The 19,324-nt window shown below is 42.5% G+C and overlaps 1 protein-coding gene and 2 long non-coding RNA genes across 12 annotated transcripts in view; 1 reads left to right on the top strand and 2 right to left on the bottom strand.

Moving 5' to 3' along the window:
* The window catches only part of LOC128902122 (uncharacterized), a 20,062-nt gene extending 9,982 nt beyond the window's left edge, over positions 1-10,080 (bottom strand). The window contains exons 1-2 of one of the 2 annotated variants that reach the window (XR_008463637.1): positions 8,094-10,080; positions 7,683-7,755 (exon numbers count right to left, since the gene is read on the bottom strand). This is a non-coding gene — a long non-coding RNA (uncharacterized LOC128902122). The remainder of the gene's footprint in view (positions 1-7,682; positions 7,756-8,093) is intronic. The other variant, XR_008463638.1, reaches the window with a different exon arrangement.
* LOC128902119 (alpha-protein kinase 2-like) overlaps positions 1-19,324 on the bottom strand; it is an 89,733-nt gene that overhangs the window by 21,252 nt on the left and 49,157 nt on the right. The gene's annotated exons all lie outside the window — the stretch shown is intronic.
* LOC128902121 (uncharacterized) lies at positions 4,676-19,324 on the top strand. Of its 3 annotated transcripts, none has more exons than XR_008463634.1 (5): positions 4,676-5,443; positions 9,843-9,962; positions 13,112-13,313; positions 16,010-16,211; positions 19,053-19,324. It is a non-coding gene; the product is annotated as an uncharacterized LOC128902121 (long non-coding RNA). The 3 variants fall into 3 exon arrangements; XR_008463635.1 differs by having other exon boundaries at positions 4,678-5,443; positions 13,199-13,313; XR_008463636.1 differs by lacking the exons at positions 4,676-5,443; positions 9,843-9,962 and adding an exon at positions 10,867-11,122.

Raw genomic sequence — 19,324 nt, 5'->3', positions numbered from 1 at the left:
TCTTTTGCCCAGAAAAAGAAACCAGGCACCATAAGACAGCATGGGGGTGTGGGGAACGAAGGAAGAACTAGTCAGACTGCCAGTGTAAGGCGCAGCCCACATCAGGCTGCCAGGGGAACAAACTACTTGGGAAACAATCACAATCTTCAGGGGAGTCAGAGGGTTTTACACCTTCGGCATGCGCAAATAAGCGTTAGCTAAGAAAAGCCAGAACATTTAAAAACTTAAGAATATCTGCCACCACAGAATACCAGCACGAGTGGCATTTAACAGAGAGAACCGAGACTCATTTGACTGTCACCACAACTTTAAGTTAATGTGTAGAAAGAATTGTCATCATGTTTTCTTCTTGGGCGGTTTAAAAAGAAAAACAAAAGAGCAGCAAGCCTTTTTTCTTTTTTGCCTCTAAGGCCGATGTATGTATACACATATATATCTGTACCAGCTTTTATCTGTGCCACTGGCATCTGTTTAAATAGCTTTGTTTGAGCACATCTGTCCATATCCTGAAGGACAGGAGTCCAACGACCAGTCAGTCAGTTCAGCTACCGAGCACCTTGTTTGTTCTTGGCTATCAGTTTCTATTGGCAGAACAAAAGGGAAGGCGGGAGGGTAACAACACCCGAAAAACTCAAGCCAGGGATTCACCAAAACCTTTCACATTGTGAAATGCGAGTTATATCCTAAAATACACTGAAAAGCCCACTATAGATTCTCGAGAAACTCCTAGAGACAAAACTGGCAGCTGCTGCCTCCATTTTGTTCTCTCCCCTACGGCTTGACTTTTGGTTATATGAAGACTTCCCCTTTCGTGCCCCATCAGCCTCAGTTCTTTAGGAATTTGTAATATTTCTTGCAAATACAAAAAGGTCCATATCAAGCAGGTTTCCCTTCTCTGAATCCTCCTCTGGCATCCTTCAGATTTGGGATGCATGAGTTTTTCCAAACAAAAGCATTCCAACTCTTTCCCAGTATCGTAGTTCTTCTTTCCTCACTAACTTCTACGCTTCATCTGTCAGACATGACACCTAAGAAGCTTCTATTTAATTTGTAACTGCATTTTTATGTACGTAGATTCATTCATGAGGTATAGCTAGGAAGCTGAAAAGTCTTTCAATCTAAACTGTCATACCACCAGTTTTAACAGGCCAATCAAGTGAACTTGTTAAAATGGTCATGCGTGGAACACAAGGTCCTCTGGATTGAGAAATTCATCCTTAAAACTGCTGAATTAAAGAAACAGAGAGACAATGTTTATTTTTATTAAAAATTAAGGACTTAATCCAATACCCATCACTTCCAATACCAATCACTTCATCAGGCAGTGGACAAGAGAACTCCAAGGAGCAATACATAGCACCCTTCGCTAGCCTGGGCCCAGTCTCCTCCTGCTCTCCTCATGCTCCCAACCACACTATTTGAAAGCTGGATTAAAAAAAAAAAAAAAAAAAAACACCACCAAACCTCAGAAACTTCATGCAAATAAAACAAAAACTATAATAATCTTAAATAACACTTAAAGACAACATTTTTCTTTATTTTAATTCAAACTGCAATATTCATGCCAGCTTTCAAGAATTAAAAAAAGACGCAGGCCCTAGGGAAAGCATCAGGAATTCTTCTGCCATGGGGGTTTTCCCCAGAATATTCACCAATTTCTATCACAACCAAGGTGACAACAGTTTGTTACTATTCTCTCCATGCTCCACATGCTCCAGGCCCTGACCCAGAGCCTCTGGTACTTCCCTGTTACATTTCCTGAGCGCTTCTTCAGCACCCAGTGCTGTGTGAGATGCGTTACTCCCAAAGAACTCCTGTAAACTCCCAGCAGTGCAGATGGGTTTGAGAAAAAGGCCTGGACAGCCCAAGACTTTCATTTTACAAATAACAAACCATTCAAGTTTGAAAGTCCTTGCAGTCTGTCCTAGAAAGCAGACGTGCTGCCCTCCGGACTATTTTGCTATTGTGGGTATACATACAACACAGTCTGAGATAGAGCTGAGAGAAGCTGTAAGAGCAGAACTTTCCCCCCTCTTTATGCCTTTCCAGACATTAACTGCAAAAATACAAATAAGTCACTTATCAGTCAATATTTTTCAGATTTTGAAATAAGCCTCAAAGTAACTTCAGGAAATCGAGTGTGTGATATCCTAATTAATATTTCTGATCTTCCTTTTAATCAGTTTTTACTAACAATTATGCTATTTGACATTTCCTCTTTATGGCCCCAATAAAGCAGTATCACCACACATACTGCAGTGGTGCCAAGGAACCTCCTAAACAGCAGGCTTAAGAAGTAAAATCACAAAAAAAAAAATGATGCTGAATGGTGTTTCAACTGTTTCTCACCTGCTGCTGCTTTGATGGCATCATCTTGCTCTTTGTAAAATCTTCTCAAGCCCAAGTATGGACTCCACCCCTTCTCAAAGCCCCTGCGCCTGGCCTCACGCTACTACCCGCTCACGTTTGACACTCAGCGTCAGCTCTGCCTACCACTTGGAAAAGGAGCCATCACCGTAAACAATTCAACGTGTAACAAAGTGCTTTCATTCTTTCACACCTGATAGAACAGATAGTGGGTTTTGAGAGTACTGACGTATTAGCAGCCTTCAGAAGCCTCTGTATTGCCTCTTTCTTCATGAGGCCACAAAAATAAGCAAATGACACACACAGAAGAAAAAAAAACACAAACCAAACCCCATAACATACCATGGCAGATGCTACTGTATTTAAAAGAATGCAAATCTCACTGTTTCCCTGTGCTTTTTCATCAAGTTCTCATTCATCTTTTACTGAGACTGTAAAAACCTTACGGAAGAAACCATCATTTTCACTGCACACACTTCAGATATTCTGGTTTCATTCACTAAACGAACGGAACACATTGGCCAGCACTACCTGCCCACAAAACTGATAATCTTGTGGAACAAAGTATGCAATTCCTGGTCACCCAGGCCTTTTAGCCACTGTCCATTACTTCCTGCAGACTTCCGGAAGAGAGGTCTCTGCACCCACTACATTCGGTAGAAAGCATCCCTTGATTTCAGTAGGTTGTTCTTTGACAATGCAGCTTACCTGAAACTGTCTGACATACGAAAGTTGAAAGAAAGCACTGACAGTTTGTGCGTAGGTCAAAAAATAGGAAACTGCATTACCAATTTCCTAGGGAATATTTCAGGTCAAAGAGCAGTTGTTTATCTGACGTTATTTTGTTTGGTAACTGGTAGTTACACAGCTGATCTACAGGATCACATCTCTTCAAGCTGGGAACACGTCGCCCAGAGAGTTTGTGCAGTCCCCATCTTGGATGGATTTCAAGGTCCAGCTGGATAAAGCCCTGGCCAGCTCAGTCCAACCCTACAGCTAACTCTGTTTTGAGCAGGAGGTTGGACTAGAGACTTCCTGACAGCCCTTCCAACCTGAATTATCCTCAGAACACACGATCTTACTGTGCAGCTAATGCTCAGTAATCCTACCAGCCGATGGAGCGATGCTCTTTTCTCCTTGCTTCAACAGGATGCGGTTTGCCCTCTTGGCTGCCAGGGCACGCTGCTGACTCCTATTCAAGCCCACCATCAAGCAGCACCCCCAGATCCCGTTCTGCAGGGCTGCTCCCCAGTCACTCCTCTCCCAGTTTATACTCGTGTCCAGTGTTACTTTGTCCCAGGTGCAGAATCCGGCATTTGGACTTGTTCAATTTCATGTTGGTGATGATTCCCAATGCCTCAATCTATCTAGAGCCCTCTGCAAGGCCTCTTGTCCCTTGAGTCAATAGCACCTCCCAGTTTAGTGTTGTCAGCAAACTTATTAAAGGTGCATTCAGCTCCTGCATCCGGATCATTGATAAAAATGTTGAGCAGCATTGGCCCTAAAATTGAGCCCTGAGGAACACCACGGCAAACCACAGCTCTGTAATTGTCCTGCAAAGCCTGACCTAGCTTCCAGAGATCATACAAGGAGTTCCCTGTTCAGCCAAGCTGTTTGTCTGCCCCATTTGTTTAAATTTTGACACAGTGGGATTGCCTGCTCCTGTGCAAGATTCTTAAAATAAAATAAAGTGGTTCTTCAAATCTGACCAACACTCATGGATTCCCTAAGCCCTCAAACACAGTTTCTCAGGGGACATTGCTAACTAGCTCCCTGGGTAGCTTAAAGTTTGCTCTCTTGAAGTCCAGCGTAGCCACTCTGATGACCTTTTTTCTCATTATATCAAGAATTTTAAGCTCTACCATTTCACGATCACTGCAGCCAAGACAGCCACCTGCCATCACACCTCCCACAAGTCCTTTCCTTGTCACAAACAAGTCTAGGAGGGCCTCTCTCCTACTTGGCTCCCTGAGCATTCCTGCCAAGAAGTTATCTTTGCAAACTTCAGGAATTTCCCAGACTTGCTTGTACAGCAGTATAGTACTTGCATCTGGTTGAGTTACTCACCACTCCTAAATTAAAATGGAACTTTACGTTCCACTAGCATTTACGAATTGTGAAACAAACTAAATCTTGCTACACAAACCACTTAGCTTCATGAATCACCCCAGAGCGTTTGTTCATTTACCTGGTTAAAACCCAGCACTGGCTTACTGCTTACAGAGGGCTGATAAGAGTGATTAATATTTAACATTCTCAAGTTCACGTATGTGAAATAGCTCCAAGCAGCTATCCATGAGAATATCATACCTTAATTCACCGGTCATACTGGAAACACACGCGCATTTTCCCCACCAGAAGGCATATTTCACAACACTAAAAATGTACGTTGCTCTCCACCGCATCGGCGACCGCACAGAACTAGAGCACACCTCAGTCAGCACATTGTCAGTCTGCTGAGAGAGCCGAGCAGCACAATTACAACCTCTTGTATCCCAGAGGCACCGAAGAGCAGCACTGCGCTCGTAAAACCTAACAGCCTCAAAGAGCTGGGACGCAAGAACGGGCTCCCAGTGACCAAACCTGATGACGGGTGTCCAAACTGCTATGAATTTTTCTAGAGAACAGACCTTGCCAAATGCCACTCTGAGAAATGAAGCCCCGTCACAAGGGTAAACAACAGTCCAGACTGGCGAGTCCCAGAGAAATAATACCCACAGCAATAATCAAATCTAAGAGAAGGCCTGCGCTTGATACGTTTCAGACTGAGTAATCTTTAACAAAGCCAGACTGCAGGGAAAGGCTCCGTTCTGACCCCGAGCAGCACACGCAGTCTGTGCCACCTTTGTACAGCGCCGCTCCTACCACACGGTGTTAACGGCAGCTGCGTAGCATAGACAGTAGGATAACGTTCTAATGCACATTGGAAAAACATCAGCTAATATCTGGAGGAAATGACCCACTTTCCACTGGGGATAAAGATTAAGATTTGTATATGCTGTGTTTTGGTTTTTCCAGTCATAATAAACTTCCTCAGAAGAAAAACAAGTTTTCAGGAGAATTCTAGGAACAGCAGGTGAGTTCTAAATTTCATTTCATACAGAATTTATCCTACAAGCATAAAATTAATTTTCCTTTTAATTGGTAAGCAGAAAAGAATGATCTCTGAATCCCTTGAAAGTAGATAATGTTGAAGTGCCTGCAGATTGCATAGCTCAAGGGTCTTCACATGGACATGAAAATATCTGGTTTTTACTTGATCTTTATGTGAACTCAAGCCTATCTTCTATTTAATAAAAATAAAAATTAATTCACTGAGATTACTAAAACAAAGAATCGCATGTGTTGAATTGATATTTTGAATACAAAAGAAAAATTACAAGAGGTTGGAAAGCATTGTTTGATTTTAATGCCAGTAGAATGTATTAGCTTTCAAAATAAAAATAAATAAAAAACCAACCCAGAAAAACCAGGCTTCTTCACCTGAAGACTCCTCTGAGACTAAACATATATTTAAAGAAGTTCACATGATATAGAGAAAATTGTAGCTTTGTGATCTGAGCAACAACAGCAAATGATATCAATGATTCAGCAGAAGAGGGGTGTCATAGTGCATTTTGGGGGCTATACGGTGGCTATGAAATATAATCCCTATAGGGACTATTATAGGCTAATACAGCAGACACCTCGGTCCAAAAAAGTTACTGAAACATCTTTGCAGTATCTCCAAATAAAAATGTTTTCAAGACATAGATATTTAAAGTAGGCATTTGTGGCAAACCAAGCAGAACTTTCCTCCCTCCTCCCCGACTTTGGTTTTTTCATTTAAAAAAAAAAAAACAAACAAACAAAAAAAAAAAAAACAAAACCAACACTCTTTCACAAGTGGATCTTCATGTCTCCATTTCAGAAAACAAACAAAAAAAATTAGTTCGACCAGCAACCTAATTCCTCTTTCGAACACTAATACCAATGAAATGAGATATTAAGAAGTGAAGCACAGAAAAAAGGAAGTCTCAAAATCATTTTCCTTTTAACTGTACAGTGAGCAAAACATTGCATAACCTGGAAAACCAGCGAGCTCATGGCAATAGATTTCAAGATCTGGTGATCTGGATTGGTACGTGATTATATACACAGCTAATTCCTATTATTTGCATCCAATTCCTAATAGCTTAAAAAAAAGTTAGGTGTTTTTCTTAAAGAGCTCATGCATTCAATCACTTATCTCACCCTCCCCACCCAATGAGACAACGAGAAACTCTTCCTTTTTACACTGAGCTCAAGCTGCTTTTGAAAACAAGCCCACATTTGCACAGTCACATATCAATAGTGTATTATAAGAATACAGACAAGGAACAACTATATTACTGAATGTTTTTATTCTCATGGCAGATATTTCACAGTGAGGTAGAGGATAGGATATTCTTTATTCTCAAACACCAGCAAAAGCATTCCCTGAAGCTTTGGTGAGAATACTCACTTAGAAAAAAATTTAAAAATTCCAGAGTTGTAGGGCATTACAACAAAAAAGTGTTTATATATACTACCATCCACTGCCTACTGGACAGGATAACAAGCCCATGAGTTAACCATTACGCCTTCAACACTGCCCTGATAGACAAGTCTCACGATCCACAACGTACCATGATGTACTTCAGGACTTCAAGTGGGCCCTGCCATTTGTTATGGCTCTGCTCTGCCTCCATAAGAGTGACGCACCCCTAAATACTGGTCTTCCAAACACTGTATGGGCTGAACAACTCCTCAGCAAAACTCAGCTAAATCGAGCCTCTTCCTCAGCTTCACAACATACCAGACCATGTTTTGACTAGGGATCCCTTGACACCTGCATGAGATCTGGCATTCTGTAGCTACCCTCCAGCCTTTAAATGGAAGGTCTCCAGTCAAGGAGGACTCACAAGCAACCACAGAAACTCTTGTCTCAGCTACCGGAACTCCAGTGTCAACGTTCCTGTTTCACATACAGTTAAGTTCTCCCATCGCTGCGGATGCTAGCCTCCCTCCCACTCAGGGCACAAACCCCACAGAAGTGGCAGCATCTGTACGCTATCACACTACCCGGAGGCCAGAACACAAGGCCACCTCCGATTCCCTTAACTACACAGAGATAGCATGAAGGCTGGGGGGAAGGGGGACACACACGACAAGTTTCCTAATTTCCCGTAAACATCCATTCTATAAAGGGCATCAAATTTAACACATATCAAGGGAACAACACCTCCTATTTCAATTGGCGAGTACCAGAACCTCAGATTCATCCCATTACAACCAAAGATGAAAAGTCTACTTACCTGTTGGTTGTCAGATTCCTCACTCCAGCGAAGTCAGTCCAGGAGAGCGGCCTCAAGACCTCCAGAGCTGTTACTATCAGTAAATTCAATACTCAGTGCAACAAGTAAGCTGCTCCAGTTTAACAGAGACTATTCTGAAGACCTGGCCACACCGAGCCTCACCTTAACAGGTTCAAAAGTCTCTAGAAAGATCCCAGAGCCACCCTCACACCTGATCTCAATGAAGACTCCCTAATTGCCTATTGGTCTAAACAGCTGTGTAACACTCAAAGCCCGTTTCTACAGCCTGTAAAGTAGATTAATAATTCCTCTTTCAATACTTTTCTTAAATAACATCACAATTCTCAGTGCTAGGCCAGAAATTGCCACTACTTCATTTTATCTTGAGCTCAAGATCTAATTTTCACTCACCTGTTGTTTCTATGTGCAAGTTATCTGCAACATGGAACGCTAGAGCCATTCAGGCTTCCAACTGAAAACCAGCTTCTGCTTACTGAAACAATATTCTTTCCATGGCATTAACAAATAAACTTTTCCTGTTGAAAGAGGGAGAGAGCTCTTTTACAGGACCAGCTACCTGCCTTTTCTCCCTGCTTTAGTCCTTTCTCTTTTCACTGTAGAAATCTCTTTTAGCAAAAAACGAGAACTCGCAATGCCTCACACTCAGCACCTGCATTAATCTAAGCAAATAAAGAGCAGCTGCACTTGAGAAGCCCATACCCTCCCCGACAGACACCTTCTGTTGACAGGACAGCAATTATCCATAGAGACAGACTAGAAAAAGAAAGAGCAGATTTATTTTCTCTGAGGTCTTGAAATCATGCTTTTGTGAAAAATACTTCAGTTCAGCAGAGCTGTGGCATCCAGGACTGGACTAACCACGTGAAATTCAATTTCATGCTGCACAGGCTAGTAAATTATCTGATTAGACTAAATATGATATCTGCGTAAAGTTTACATTTAGCAAGGAAAGTGTCTGCAACATCACATAAAGTAAATAATGACTTTTTTTAAATTTTATTTTATCAGTACTCTGTCTTCAAAACATTGATATTATAGCCACCTTATTTTTCTGTTTAATTGGAGGAATAGGTCAGAAGACTATAGAAAAGGAAAAAAAAAACAACCCACCCTACCAAACTGTATTTAAGTAGCTTTATCTTGGCTACTTCTTGGCTTTTACTTCATGCACTTTTAGCAGATAGGCCAGCCGCAGGGGGTTTTTCCAGTCACCATTTGGCCAGAGCCAGGTCAAACTGGCAGAGCAAGAATAGGTTAAAGCTGCAACATGAAATTATAAAAACTTTGTCTTCATGATTTTTCAAGAGGCCAAACCAATTTCTAAGTCTGAATTTTTTATCAAAAGAGCAAAAATGATTAAAAGTGTATGAAAGTCTATAATGAATCCTTTTAATTGTGCGAGCTGAAATGTTTCACCTGAAGCAAAGGGGAGGCAGGGGAAGGGCACATTGTGACTCCTTGCATCTAGAATGAACTTCACCAATGCCTGAGAAGTTTAAATAAATAATGATTAATTATAGTTGGCTACAGCAAGCAAAAAGTACTGAGTACCCTTTCCACCCTACTTCCAATGCTTTCTACCACAGTTAGCTTTTCACTACCTGCTTCAGTGTTGGCCGCTGGAGTTGAATTCACCTGTGCAATGCTTCATCCCCACAGACCTTTCTTGCCAGAAGGAGACATTTTGGTTCCGGGTGCCCAGGCCAGGCTGGCGCCTCACGGCGGCCTCTCCTCCCAGCACGCACGGCCAGCGGTGCCAGCGGGCCCAAACTGCCTGTGGCAAGATGGCGCCCTGGGGAGCTGGCCTCCTCAGCCCTGCCCCTTCCAGAAGGTTCTGCTGCCCCACCTGCCCTGACCCACCCCTGTCCCTGAGGCAAGGGGCTCCTGGCTGAGGTGACCCCGCCCTTCTTGGAGCAAAGTGTGGGGCCTCTGCCCCACGAGCATGTGGCGCTCCATATCTTTTCTGAGGTGGTTAGGCTGCTGATTAACAGCTTCTGGGACACCAAAATCTCTTCAAGTTCTGAGAAGAGGATTTCAATGGCTTTTTCACTTGCAAATATGAAAAATTAATAAAGTTGCTTATCCTCCTCTGCACAAAGACCTTCATGTTGCGCTTTGTCTACTCTGTTTTACCTGCAGCTCAGGTGGCGTTACAGAAAAGGTGGTGGATGCTCACCTCGAGTTATGGCTGCTGTGTGTGGAAAACCCTCAGGCGCAGCTCTGCACACCTTCTGTGCTCGGTGCAGAGCGACCATGCTGGTACATGGTAGGCGAAGAGTTAAGACAGTAAATTAATCTGTAGAGCCGAGAAGGCGGCAAATGCTGAGGGGGGGGGGGTTGTCTTTTCTGAGGTGGGTGGCACAGGCCACTGCTGAGCAAAGGTTTGATTTACTATGATGGCAATTCCCGGAGATAATAATCCCACTGGAATTTGGACTCCAAAATGGTTTAGGACAACAGTCTTGGAATGACTATCCTTTATTTACTGTTCTAAGATTAACCGTTCTGTATCCCACGTGTGTAGCATGTCAGTACCTGATGTGGTATGGAGGGGCTGCAGTCACGGACAGAGAGGTGGTGGCACACGTTTCTCTGATCACAGAACCACTTATGGCACTTATGACTAAATTCCATACATGTAATGGCTGCCAGACAAAAAGACGTCACTATACAGCAGCATAGTGAACTGATACTGACCCAAATTCAGGAAAATACTGTCCATCATGCGGGGCCGGGCAGGTTTATGGCCGTGCCCCTTGCTGCCGGCTGGATGGGAGAGGACGGCCTGTCCACCTCCCAGTAAAACGTAGGAAGGAAAGCAAGTGACAAAAATCTTATGTTCTTTGTGAATGTCCATTACTAAGCAGTTTATTTTGCTGTGGTTTGGGATTTATAGGATTAATGCTTTGCCTGAAATGTGTAGGCTGCAGCAGCAGTTGACAGGAAAAAGGAAGTTCTGTGCCTTCGATAACCGCTGATGGACAGTTAATTTCTCAGGCTAATGGAAGCAGGAGAGCCGAGCTGGGCAGGAGACTTGGTGCTAAGGAGCCGAATAACAGTGTTTGCAGAGGGAGTAGTTTTCCTGGGGGGTGGGGAGTTCCCCCCTAGGGACCGGTAAATAAACATAAGTTTATCTGTTAGCCATCTGCTTACATCAAAGGGGCTTAAATTCTATCCACAACTATTTTGCTGGGGAAACAGAAATTTCAGGGACGGTACATTGTTAGTCAGACTTTACACCCTTAATCTGAAGGTAATCCTCAACCTGAATTCTTTGTGTCAGATGTGTCAGATGGTGAATCGTTATGGGGAATGCCAGGATGATCGAGAACTGATGTAATGAGTTTGACGATTGGGAAACTCAAATCAATTTCGTTTACTGAGCCCCAGCAGAAATCAGAAGAGATCATGGTTTCCAGGTTAAATACCTTTGCTCTACTTTATACTGCTCTAAGTTAATCTTTCTCTATCTAGTAGTCAGAATGACCAGAACAGGTAATCTTTAACCACTAGCCATTGACTTACAAGGGTCACAGCATCTTCCTTCTGTGCTCTACATCGTCCTAGCACTACGTATGCCTCATCTTTGTCTATTATGTTGTGGTATTAGTGCTGGTAAATGTGCTTCCTTGAATGTCTGCGAAGGCTGATAACCCTTGAATACTGCAGTAACCTGGGATAAACAGATAAATACCAGCTTTGCCCACTTTGAGCCCAAGAATTCCTGTAGCAATTTCCTCTCAAAAATCATATGGTCATGTCCTAAACTGACGTAAACCAGCATAGATTCACTGAAATTGATAGGTCGTAGCAAGGGGATGAATGCAGTTACGTTGTTGGATACGTGTCAGTTTTCTCCATACAAAGATCCAGCCTAAATCTTTGACCCAGATTTGTCTGCAAGGTTTACACCAAGCCAGCCATGCCCACAGCTGGTGGATTGTAACAGGATTTTTCCATAGATGAAATAGCCAACCCCAGATCAGTTTAAGAGTATTGATTATATGCTCATTAAAGATAGAGCTGGAGTAAAGACATAAAGATACAACTCAAATTCTCGTATGTGAATGGCCATTAGTGCAACAGTCAAGTTCTGAGGCTGGAATCTGGGGAAGGAAAATCGTTAAACAGCAGGGTTCCAGAGGATTGCAGAATTGGGGTCTCCCTGGCCTGGTGCCTCAGCAGTTCCTTCTTAGACCTCTGCACCTTATAGCATCAGATTTTTCAGATCAGAATCTTTTGCTCTCCCTCCCTCCTCAACTGAGGGTCTAGTTTCGCATCTCCTCAAAACCGCAACCACCTTTAACCTGAGGTTTGTGAGAAATTAGCTGGATAACATGAGCTATCAGGCTATCCAAATGAGGAAGATGAAGCTCTTCCCAATCCACGCGCTTTTCCCCACTTACTCTACATGCACACCATGATCCGTCTCTGTGTTGTTCTTCCTTTCATATAAAGTTCAGACTATTCTGATTTTAAGTGTAGAGAAAAAGAAGAGTAAGAACTGATTGAGGTGAGCCTCTTTCAGGTCATGTAAATGAACCCCGATTTGAAAGTCTTCAGTTTGAACCGAATGGTGCAACTGGCTTTTGAAATCTTCTCTAAATAAACAAAGCAATTGTGGTTTTTAAGCCCTTTTAAAAGGCTTTCTAAGTGAGCTTTGTTGAACACGTGATGTATTTATGATCAAAATTAACCAGCTGCAAAAAAGGTTTATTCTTCCAAAGGGACTGATACTGCTCACAAACCCTTTGTAGGCCCATATCATTTCCAAACAGAATAAAACAATTCTCCTAATACACAAGTGAGATCTTCATACACAGAATACTTAACCCCTTTTTTGCCAAAATTGTTGTTCTTAATAGAAGAATTTCATAATTAAGGTATTGCAGAGCCAAACCATAGCTTCTTACTGTTTGCTAAATCTTCCCAGCATGAAAAACTTCCTAAAATAGCCCTATTTTTGCCTCTGTGGTAAGTTATTATTCCTTCAGTTTTGGAGTTGTTTCACTCTTTCCACATAGAAAAGACTCCCTTCCTCAGATTTCTGTTTCAGTCTTCATATCCCCCACATTTTATGTTAGAAAAATGACAGGAAAGAACTTTTGTATGGATCAAATTTCATTCTTTGTATAACGACACCTTAGTCAAGCGGAGCTATGCACATAAAATGGAATCACAGAAACACAGAATAATTTAGGTTGGAAGGGACCGTTGGAGGTCACAGAATTCAGTCCTCTGCTCTGAGCAGTGCCAAGTTCACAGTGAGATAATTTTGCTTGGGGTCATATCTACTTATTTTCAGGGTAGAATTTGGCCCCCAGATGAATGTGCAATCTGTATTGCATTATTTGTCCTTGTGTCACCTTTACTAACATTTAAACAAACCGGTTCCTTTTTTTTTTCAGGAATTTCCAAATAATTTGGCATTTAATTTCAAAGAATTTGACCCAAACCAGTCTGCAACAGTAATGAATGTTGCAATGCTGTTTCAGACTCTTACCGGCGGCTCCGCTCCACGTGTAGTGGGCAGGACTCCACTTACAATCCCAGATGGCCGTTTTGAGGAAAACAGCTTTTTTCCCAGAAACACACCCCCAGAAATATCAAGTAAGTGGTGTTTCCTCTGTGAGTAGAAGCTGCACATTTTAGTCTTTCTCTGCTGTTTTTGGATGGCATGTGGTATTTTGTGTTTTGTTGTTTTTCTTTTAAATTTAGGGTATTTTCCCCCTTTTTATGATTAAGCAAATTGTCAGATACCTTCTGTAGATCTAGAATGCACATCCATGTTTTCAGAATGGCATATGGAGTTTGCACACATATTTCCTCCAAAGCTTGTTCTACTATTACGGGCACACCGTGAACTACTACTACTACTACTACTACTACTAGTACTTCTGTTGTCTTTATACTGTGTGCCTGTACAAGTCCCAGGTGAGAGACTTTTCACCAAAACCCAAGCACTATCAAGACCAAATGAAAAGCAGCCCCTGCTTTGGTTTTCTAAATAGACCAAAGGCAGAAGGTAACACAAATGTTGAGAGCACCATGGAAAAGCCCTAGCCACAGGGACTCGAAGAGAATGGAATAGCTGTAATTGGGGGTGTATTTTTCCAAATATTACAGGAAGTCTATCAGTAGCAACAATCCTGGCACCGTTGGGCCCCACTGCACAGGATGTCTGCATGAACAAAGAACAGACAGACACATAACGCTGCAGATGCTACCCTGATCCTGCAGAAGTCAGTGGAAACGTTTCTTTTGACTTCAATAGATCCTGGTTTTGTCTGACGTTTAATGATCCGCCAGATGGTGATTCACCCCAGAACTTCCCCAGTTATCTTCCTGCTAAGGTCTTTATAAGGACAAAAAGTGAGACTGTATCAGTACATCCAAGTGCGGTGTAGCCAGCTGAGATCGACACGCAGCCATGCTCTCCCATTCTTGTACAGCACCTGAAGTTAGGTCCAAAGATTACTGGCACTTTTACACTAAAAGCAAGTTAATCGGATTTTGTTGTTACAAAACCCTTCATTTCACTATGTTTCTCCAATATCCTGTCATATAGCACAGAATCTGAAAGCTAAAACTCTGGCATGTGCCCTTTTTCTTTTCCCATCTCATTTAATTTTCTGCTTCCCTACTAAATGTCACCTGTTAGCATTATTAATTTGTGCTTTGTGCTCATTAAAACCCTTTTCTTTAACAAAACTGGAAGAGATTACAGTGAAGCAGTCAAATCATCTACATTAAGCATCTAACACTGCTTTTACCACTAAGGTTATAAAATATGCCATCAAATCCCTAAGAATTATAAATTCTGGAGTTTTTCATAAGGGGGAAAAGCTATTCTTGACCTGTATATGCAGTGATAAGACTGCTAATAACCTATAAATATAGCTTCATTACTGCATAGAAAGCATAGTTCTTTTATTCCTGACTGCTGACGTTACTATTTGTGTTACTGGTGTCTCTGAGACTGGAGCTACCCTGTGAGTAGAAAACAGCATTTTAGGAAACACTAGGAGATAGTTCTTGCCATGACAAACCTGCAGCCCAAATACATGACAACCTAAAAGGAGAAAAGGCGTGCCACAAATTGGTAAAGATGAGGGTGCTCTAGTGGCTTCGTAGTGCAGGGCTTTTTCCATTACATGGTATTGCGTTACGTGTTTGAACTGGTTACGTGCAGGACCCTTCTCACACAAGGAGAGCTCTGGTGCTCAGAGCTTGCACACACTGGCCCCTTCCATCTCCCCCGGCAGTGGTGAGGGAAGGTGTCTGAACAAGGACAGGAGCTGCAGCTGGGTTCTATCCAAGCCTAGCTACACCAAAGCTGGAAAGCAGGGAGAGTCCAAGATACAGAATTTTTTCCAGATTTGGTTTTGCAGTGGTTTTCTGCTGCCGGATGGACACATCCAGCCAAAACCAGTAAAGTGACCTCATTCCTCACTTCTGTGAGGTATTATATTGAAAACTTCACTTTTCTTAAAAAAAACCCATTACTTTTACTGAAGACTGTTACAAAATACATATGTTCTAATGGAACAGAAGCATGGTAATAGAGGTAAGCAATGACGTACTAATTAGTTTAGCTAACTATCAGGAAGGTTATCATACCGAAAGTGTGATTTTAATTCATGTTTAGAGAAATCTCAGGCTCAAATCCCATACTAGCCTTCACAAGAAGTGTGAAATTTATCATGCCCTGAATGCGGGGGTTTATGCAATGGTCTAGTTGTTGATTATCAGGATGAGGTCCTGAATCGGGTGTTTAATTCCTGGTTTGCCATAGGTGTTCAGATAGGCTCAACTGCAGTCAGACATTTTCCCCCATCTCACGGGTGTGCTGGAAAGTAAAACCTATTAAAAATGAGACAGGATCTTTGAGAGTTCTGAAAATACCTGTGCAGAAAAGACAGTAAATCAAAATTAAAAAATGAAAAAAGATTGGTAAGAGCCAGCACTGAACAGGAAGATTAGCACTGCAATCTGAGGAACTGATGAAACCAGTCTCGCTGGAAGAAGTAAGCAATTAATATGAAGACAGAGTAAATACCCTTCATCTCAGATTTAAGCAAAACAGGCAGCTGAATAAAACCTATAGTGTGCATTTTCCCCTACCCACATATGCTCTCTCTGAAGGGACAGAGAAAATTGAGATTTCAGAGCGTTTTTCCATTTCTTAGTCTGTTTGACTAAAGGTGCCTCTGGCTCTGTGCAGTGAGGGCCGTCTCCCTCCCCCAGATCAATATTTTAATATGACTTATCAGAAAGAGAATGAATTGTTTACTTTCAAACCTCAGGATCCCATAAAGGGAGAGGGAAAGGTGTCCACTGGAAACAGAGGCTTTCAAGAGCTGACCGCTGCTGGGAACTCATAAAAGAAACCCAAGACCTCCAAAGACCCGAACACAGTGCTATTCAGCAAAGCGCCATGCGAGAGAGTCCCAGTTCTGACAAGCCCTAGCGACACACCAGAGCAGCATCAGGCAGTTGTGTCCGACGGTAAGTGCCTTCCTGCGCCTGATTCATGTGAGGAAAAGGAAATGCTAAAATGTACTAATAAAAATAAAATAGTGCAGGTGAATTTTGAATACAAGGCACTTCAGCATACCAAAATATCCGCAAATGCCTGTGGCCCGTCTGTGTAATTTAACTGGTTTTAATGTCTTCTACATCGTGATCTCTGCCTGCACTTTAAAGAGATTAGGCTTTTATTCGTGTCAGTGGGCAAGCCACCCTAAATGTTTATTGTTAAAAAAAAAAAAAGAGCGTCAGGGAAGCTGACAGTAAGCATGGTTAGACTTCACCGGTGTTACAGGAATGCTTTCAAGCCCAGATATACAAAAAGGACAGGTTCTGTGATCCATTAAAATGCTTCTTGAAAAACCCTCCTGTTCTTCACAATGATCTCCTCAACTGGAACTTTCCAATAATAGTCTTTACACAAACGTCTAGCAGAAGAGAAGCAAAAAGTGGTTTGGTTTTTTTTCTCTGATGTTTATACTTTGCTTTCTCTCTGTAATGTCTAGTAACTTTCCCCTTGTTTGGGGTTTTTTTTCCCCCCATTGCAGTACTAAAAACTAGTGCCCATTTCTCTTTCTTTCATTACCTTTTGTCTTGGAAATATTCCTGTTGAATTGCCAGAAGCTTCCACGTAGTTGTGGAACTCGAAAACTGCTTGCTTGCCCTGCATCATTTGCCTGGCTCTCTACTGTCAGACACATTTCACTGTACAATCTAGAGGAACTTCTGCCAGGGCCCTACTGCTCTTTGCACGGCAGCTGCCAGCAGTTGTCAGCCTTTTCCTCAGAGAGCTTCATTAGAGCAGGATGTGTATGAGGAAACATATGCGGGAAAAACACTGATATTGTGATGAATTAGAAAGTCACGTACAGTACTTGCATTCCTTTGGCATTCGTTTCTCATTATCACCTATAGGCATGGGCATATTTATTAAAAATAACCTCGTGGACCCCAGGTCTACAACTGCAAGCTGAATCCTAACTAGACAGAGTATGTTCTGGGTGTGACTCTGTATTTGCCATCATTAATTCAAAAGCCTCAGGGCCACTTTGCTGCACAGGGTGTGCTGCAGCTCCGTACCTTCTCTTAGAGATGTCTGCCTTGTAGCTGTGATTTCAGAGTGGCCTAACCTGCGGATCTGCGGATCTGCCTGACAGCTCTGCCTATGCGTTCAAATGCACAACTCTCCCACCACAGCACATACAGACTCAAAACAGAGACAAAATCAGTGAGAGATGAAAAGCGCTTGGAAAAGCTTCAGCCCTGCCCAAGCATTTATAGGCTTTTTTCCTTGACAACGATGAGAATGACAGAGCAGTTGTAATAACCACCTTTGAGAAACAAAACAGGTTCATTTCTCTGCTGTTTACTAGCCAAGGGGCACTCAGAACTCCAGCTCATACTGCCAGCTCATGTTTTCACCCAGGATCGATTAGATGCACTTGCAAATCTGCAGTTAAACTAGTCCTGAGCCCCGGTGAGTCTGCACTGACCGATCAACACTGGTTGAACCAGATTACATTTAAGAAAAAGATGCAGAAAAGACACAAATTTGGATCAAAAGGTAAGGACTGCAGACAAAATGATTTGTTACACTGCGCAGGGTGTGCTGGTGGTTCAGACGTACTCACTACATGTGGCAGTCACCTAGTTGGTACGTGTTAGTGTCTCCTCTGCTGGCACTTCAACTTTGGATGCTGCAGAATAGAGTGAGCTAATTTCCCTACCTGATGATCTGCACATAAACATCTTTATTTGAAAGCCCTGTGCCCCTGTCCTTAACCGTTTCTTATTACAGCTCCTTCCACTCTCTCAAACCAGGGCTGCTCTTTCTGCATCCCTTATTTTGGGGCACACAGAGCCGTGCTTTTCGCAGATCGCAGCATGCCCTGATTCAAGCTAAGGACTGCCTCTCCTACTTACAAAAGCCGATATTTTAAATGGCGACTGCTTGGTCTCAACAAGTACAGAAATGTCATTTTCCTCCATACTGTACCGCATTCAGCATACATACCTCAAACATTGAGATTTTACAAAGGGGTGATGACAGAGGTTTGTGCCTGTGTCTCGTTTCTCAGCTGGAATGCTGCTGAGAGCAGCGCAAGAATAAAGCAGGGGCACTGAGGCTGTCACGTGTGGCAGTGACCCACCACCAGGGCCCTGAACTAGGAAAGATAAAAACTGGGAGTGACAGGGAGGCTAAGCCCATGGGAGGAGTTCTCTGAGCATCTGAGAGTGCCTTTTGAATGCTTTAACTTGCTTAACCGTCTTTTGCTAAAATGCAACCGGATCCAGAAGACTATTGGAAAGTCTAGTTGTATTACAAATGGGTAACAAATGCTCCCAATTATGTAAAAATAGGAATGCATTTACCCAGCTTAAAAAAAAATGAGATGGATAGTGCAAAAGCATTATAGCAAGATGTTCCATCCTCATCTCTTGGCACAGAGAGACGTCTCCATCTAATCTTTAGCATCGTGATTCCTCAGGTCTAACACAGCTCTATAAAAGTCAGGTGCTTATTCTGAGCTGTCTCCATGGACAAGAGAAAGACACAGGTCCCTGCAGAGCGTGATTCATCCCTCCCTTCATAAATCTCTCTCTTAGGAGAGGACTTTCTTTCTCAAGGTGCTTGTCCATCTCCTTAGGAGAGATGGGACCTTAAAGCTACTTCAAAGCCCACTCAGAGCTCTACAGCTAACTGAGACAAAATATTCACCTCAAAAACATTCGGAATCCTGTCTCCCACTTCCTTGATGAGAATCCTGATGTACCACGTATAAATATGCATAAACATGGTCTTTTCGCTGTGTTTTGCAGATCTTTGAAGTCCCCATGCTGAAGTCTGCGCTGTCTGTGTATTACTTCTTCCACGGACTAACGATCCACTACTACCAGAGCTGTGGAGTGTGACAATGGTGTTTGTGTCCAGTCTATCAAACGCCATTATCACACTAAATAGCTACTGGTAGACAAGACATCAATTCAGAAAAGAACGTGAACTGTAGCAATACGTTTTCCCACCGTGCTGAGGAATAAATAACCTTTTTACATGTATGTCAGGATGACTCTGCTCTTTCTTTCATAAGCAA

The sequence above is a fragment of the Rissa tridactyla genome, chromosome W (genome assembly GCF_028500815.1).
Source record: "Rissa tridactyla isolate bRisTri1 chromosome W, bRisTri1.patW.cur.20221130, whole genome shotgun sequence".
NCBI classification, from domain to species: Eukaryota; Metazoa; Chordata; class Aves; order Charadriiformes; family Laridae; genus Rissa; species Rissa tridactyla.
The sequence above is the reverse complement of the archived record's forward strand: the minus strand, read 5'-3'. Positions and strand labels throughout refer to the sequence as shown.